Genomic DNA, 6,000 nt, shown 5'->3' on the forward strand with positions numbered 1-6,000 from the left:
GTATAAGACACATGTCTTGTGCAGATCAACTAAAGGCCTTATTCCTTTACTCCATCTCATATAATTTATTGAGAAGTGACTTATGCATGACTTACAATGCATTCTTCTGATCCAAACCTGATGAAAATGTTACATATTCACAAGAAAAATCAATACAGGGGTTACTCATTCCATGGACCTGAACCTTATTTGTGACGCTAACAGAACTTGTTGGAGAGAAAGATTCATATCCCAAAGGCTACCTTGTGTATGGAATAAACTTCACATCTTCATAAAACAAAGCCTGTCCCTCACTCTCAAAACAAATTTGAATAAATGGATGGGGACCATAAATTCACTCCCAGGTTACTCTCCACATCCCTTATAGAGAAAGGCAGCCTGTAAAATGACTTAGAACTACAAAACTCAAAGACCCAGTACCCTGATACTATCCCATCCTATATCTGGGGAATTAAGATATAATACTATCATATCCTCGGTATTATTGGCTAGACTTGTAAAAGATCTTGTGCCATTAGCCTAGTAATCACCTATGAACCTTTGAAACTATAAGAGTTTATTGCTAGAGCAAAGGTCTCTGATAGATGAATACTACAGCAGAATATTTTGTAATGCTGGGCATTTGTCAGGAGGGTACAACGGGTTGTGGGCAATAACTAATTGTGAGCATGTCAACTGGTTTGGGAATTTAAGCCAATTTAATTGTTCTTCACTTATTTTGTAAACTAAGTTGAGGAACTTCACTCTCAAAACCTGTTTAATGCAAGTCAGTGGTATGCTTTAAATGGTTGGTTGGCTGCATATTTATCTAATTTGTCGTAGCATGAGGATAGCTTAGTTTTATGCAAAGTGCTGAGTATTTGCAACAATAGGGGAGGCATATAACAGAGAATAAAAAAGTATGCTACTGCTAAGGTACTTGCTTGATCTGTCAGGTAGTGTTTGCTTAAAAAGGAATAAAGAAGTACTCTGCTTGATGTGGATAGGAAGTCTGTTCCACAGATGGGGGAGTCTCTGGGACACAAATCTGTCCCAACAGCAAGTCCCATTGATGTCACAGACCAGGTTGAGACCGCATGTGTGGGTTATTCGAGTGGAGCTTAACTTGCGGATATGCAGCAGTCCCATCAAGGTGGGGTCCGAGATCACCTTGTATGACAGACAGAGGTCACCTCTGAGTATTTCGTATGAAACAGAGTAGAAGGATAGGGCTTTTATCCTATCCGTTTATGGTAGATGTTTGAGGCCCTGGATTCTCCTGGTGAGGAACCTCTGTGGTCTCTCCAGCTGCTGCGTGTGCTTGGCGAGGTACATGCCAAATGGGGCATTGTACGCAATAACAGGCCTTGTAAGGGAAGAATACAGGGATGTTATGACCTCCTTTTCCCTGGATGAGATACCCTTACTTATGAGGTGGGCCATGTAGAAAGCTTTCTGTACAATGGATGCAACATGGTTGTCAAAAGTCAGGCTGCTATCAATCTGGGTGCCCAAATCCCTCACGACTGACTGCATGCTTAGAACATTGTTATTAATGTGATAATTTGTGGGGACATCTCTATCCCCAAAGGGGATGATGATGCATTTTTTTGTATTCAGCTTGAGGCTGTGTTTCTGGCAGCAGTCATTTGTTTTGGTGAGACCCTCTTGGAGGATGTCCACATCACTAGGGGAATTGATGACAGCTCCTTGCAGTCATCCACAAACTTGGTCAGCCATAGCCCACTGGTATTGGCCTGTACCTCAGAAAAGTATATCCCAAATAACAGAGACCCCAAGATCGAACCCTGGCATACGCCACTCGATACAGGTCTACTGCTTGAGGTGGCTTCCCTTATTTTGACTAGGTGCACTCTATCAGTGAGCCAGTTGGCCACCCATCTGTTAACATATGGATTGATGCCTAGTTGAGAGAGTTTATCTATTATGCCCGAGTGGGGAATAGTGTAGAAAGCTTTGGCCAGGTCAAGGTAGGTGGTGTGTACTGTCTTCCCCTCATCCATGGCTTTGGTGACTGTCTCAAAAAGTCGACGAAATTTAACAGACATAACCTCCCCTTGATGAAGCCAAACTGCATGGGACTGAGTGTTTGGAGGTTGCCAATGTCCTTGTTAATGAGGTCCATGATAATCTGTTCTATGGCCTTGCAGATCAGACTAGTTAGGCTGATGGGTGTATAATTTATCAGAGCAGTGGATGCTCCACCCTTGTGTAAAGGGATGACAGTGGCTGTCCTCCACTCAGCTGGAACAAAAACAATACTCAGGTTTGGTTAAATAGGGAGCCTAATGGTGCTGCAAGTTCCTGCCTGAAATCATGTAGGATGCAGCCTGGGATGTTATCAGGTCCCATGGAGGCTGTATTTTTTGCCTTTGAGAGAGCAGTGATGACCTGATCCCTAGGTATAAGGAGAAGGAGGCATGTACTGGGAATGTCCTAAATTACTGATGGGGGGGGGGGGGGCAGAGGAGTGAAATTTTCACTGAATCTGTCAGTCAGCAAATTTGCTATATCTACACCATTTGTATATGCGGTGTCCTTGACCACTAGTTCTGAACAGATCTGGGTACTTCCTTTAAGATGACGGACATATGTGAAGAAGGCCTTATGATTGTGTCTAGTAGATGTGGTCAATTTATACTTGAAGTTTGCTTTGGAGTATTTCACTAGTGTTCTTATTTGCTTATTTAGGCTAAGCAGAGATTGCTCCAGTTGGGCACCTGCTTCTTCTTGGTCCTGGACAGCAACTTTTTTTTCTTTTGTTATAGAGTTTATTTATTGCAGATGTCCACCAAGCAAGTTTACTCTTCCATGCGGAGGATGATTTAGTCCTGTCAAGTATTCCTGATTCCAGGATTAGTCAGGGTTATGATTGCTATTTTTGTGTTATTACATGGGGTGATATGAAATGTATGTTTCTGGTTAAGATATTGTTTTGGAGTAAATAGCATGAGTTTTTTTTTTTTTTTTTTTTAAGAATTTTTTAGCCATATTTCAATGACGTGAAAGATTTTTGAGTGATTTCCTGTATTTGTGTTATAGGTCTGGCAGGGTATATAAGAGTTGAATCATCAGTGCATTGTACAAGAGTGGCAAGTGCTGTAACAGTATGAGTTTTATTTATGAAAATATTAAATAGAAGGGGGCCAAGTATTGACCCTTGAGGAACATCAACAGAGATTGGGTTTTGTTGCCATTTATTTGCCTGCTGCCTCTTAGCTACTTACTGTTATAATATTACTGTTATAAATTTAGAAAGTTGCTAGAATAGCAGGTTTTGAGAAGAAGATTACTCAAGTTAGTTTACAAAATAAGTGAAAAACTCTTACATCTATTCCCATGTTGTTGTAGAAACACCCCAGAGCAAATGTATAGTTTCATTTCATTCATTCAGACTCCGTATCAAATTGCTTCATGAAATCCATTTTTGTTTATTTTCTAAGTTTGGATAGTGTGTATGTCTGTATGCTTGTGTGTTTTTAAGTATTTAGAGTGTGCAGCTGTACAGGGGTACTGGAAGATTGACAATTGTTTTCTATGGTTTAGCTTTACTCCTGAGACACTGAGTTCAAGGGCTGCCATTGTTTTTCTTAGTTTCCACCATATAGTCCTCAGAGGGTGGGCTGTCAATCCTTTACTGAGATGTGTTGCTTTCCACTGATCCATTCAAAATAAATGAATGACACTCTGACTCTACTGATCCCGAACTGCAAAGAGGAAGAGAGGGATGTGGTACACACCTTCCTAATATAGACTGGCTACAGTCCTAATGTCTGCCAACCAAGACGTCACTCAGATTTGCTGGCGAGAGGAGCACTTTAGTAGTAAAAAAGTTTCAAGTTCCCAGATTCTGTCTCTTTCACACTGACAATTCAACCTCAGCCAATCCTCCCTGGTTCCTGCCTACAGATACAGAAAGTGCATAAAGTTTTATAGCATTATCATGGAAACGATGGTGAGATTTTATTTGCTTCACCAAGGAAAGTTTGCTAAGGATTGCTGAACTATGTTTATTTAGGTTCTACTCTGATGTGTAGATTGGAAAGCAAAAAGTATTTATATTAGAGCATAGCATTTTTCATGTATATACATACACACATATGTACAGATGGGTTTACTATAGAATCCCGAAATACAGAAATCCTGAATTGTCTGTAGTGTAGGTTTATATGTTTGATTGTGGGGGGAGATTGTGTTTATGTGTATGTGTGTGGTGTATTTGTAGTGTAGGTTCGCATTTTTAAATTTCGCGGTTATGGGGTTTTGGGATTTAAAGCTTTTGGGCATAGAATTTCAAAATACTGAAATTCTGGATTTCAGTATTTTGAGATTCTCTAGTGAATCCGTACATATATAGCTATATAGATATATAGATATACAACTTTGTGCTATTTGTTCTTGTGTGTTTTACTTGCATGAAGTAAAACATATCTCAGGCTTAATTTTTACTTAATGGGAAGTTATTTTGGGGAATTATAATTGTGCTCTTTGCATTTAAACCTATAGTAGCTTTGTTATAGTGCATCTGTGGTATTACTTGACCCTCAGAGTGAACTCATTTCTGAGGAAAGTTTCTAAAATGTAACAAAAATTCTTGGCTTCTTCCTGATAATTTAAATGTATTTCCCCCATCTTTAGCTGTTATACTAATTGCTTTTCCTCCTTCCAGCAGTTCACAACTTTTCTTAACTGTCTGTCTGTGTCTGTTCTCACACTGTAAACAGATATTAGCAGTGCAGTGAATTCTATCAAAACTTTTCCCAAGGAAAAGCAATCACTCTGAAAAACATTTAAACTGAATTTCCCACTTACCTTGCCAAGTGTGCTTAGCCCCTCACATCTTCTACTTTTCTGTTTTATAACTATGTTCAGGCAGCAGGCATCTCTATGGGTGCTTTATGCTTGAATCTTCCTTTCAAAACGTTTCCGTCTCTGCAGGTAGATTCCCCTTAGAGTTTATATCTCTAGGTGGTTGTAACAACTGAAAAATACCTAGTAGTGGTTATCTTTACATTAGATAACTAACCCTACCCCCATTAAAGTGCTAGAACAACATATGCTGGTTTACTGTCATACAATTATTAGCTGTACCCCTTTTCTCCAAGCTCTCATTTTTGAACACCTCATCTATTTGCACCTACCCTTTTGAGGTCACTGCTAGGCACAGGTCTTAAGTGATTAACCCACAAGAAAGTGGTAGATGTATCCACTTGTGGAACATTCAAGTATTCTTATCTATATTTGCTTAAATAGCTTGTCTGTTTGGTTGTATTGTAAACAGGATATCCTTATATCCTACCTCACAGCCCCCTCCCCCCCCCCCACACACACACAGAACTGGAGCTTCCATTTCACACTTGCCTATGCAATTTACATTTATATTCAAACAATGAATTAATCGGGCTCTTGGTCCCTTCCCACTCATCAGTCTATTTTTGTAACCTGACAAGTCAGCCAAGTTCATCCCTTTCTGTCTACAGTCACAGTAAGTGAATAATGTTTTATAGTACTCTCATGGAAATGTTATTAATGTGATTTTGTTTGCTCCACAAATGGAAATGATCTAAGAATTTTGAACTACTTTTATTTAGCTTCCACTCTGACACGTAGATTGTACAACAAAATGCATTCATATTACAGCACACTTGAGAAACATGCATCACTTTTGTAATATAAGGTGTTTTCTTGCATTTATTTATTATTATTTTTACAATCTTGCAGATTTCATTTCTGTCATGTATGCATTATTTTCATGAAGTAAACTGTGCCTCAGGCTTAATGTTAAACCTCAAAATAAGCTCTCATTTTAATGCCGCCACACTACAAATGTATGTTCTTCTACCTCTTCAGCCAACACTTATTACTACTTATTTCATCTCACGTGTCCTTCAATAACCTTCTCATCTTTCTAATAATAATCAAGTTCTCTCTCTATGTCCTTATTTTCCCTCCTGCTCATTACTCCTCCTTTTCTCATTCTATTCCTCTGTCTGTTTTGGC

Source organism: Protopterus annectens, chromosome 4.part0 (genome assembly GCF_019279795.1).
Source record: "Protopterus annectens isolate FY-2018-M chromosome 4.part0, PAN1.0, whole genome shotgun sequence".
NCBI classification, from domain to species: Eukaryota; Metazoa; Chordata; order Ceratodontiformes; family Protopteridae; genus Protopterus; species Protopterus annectens.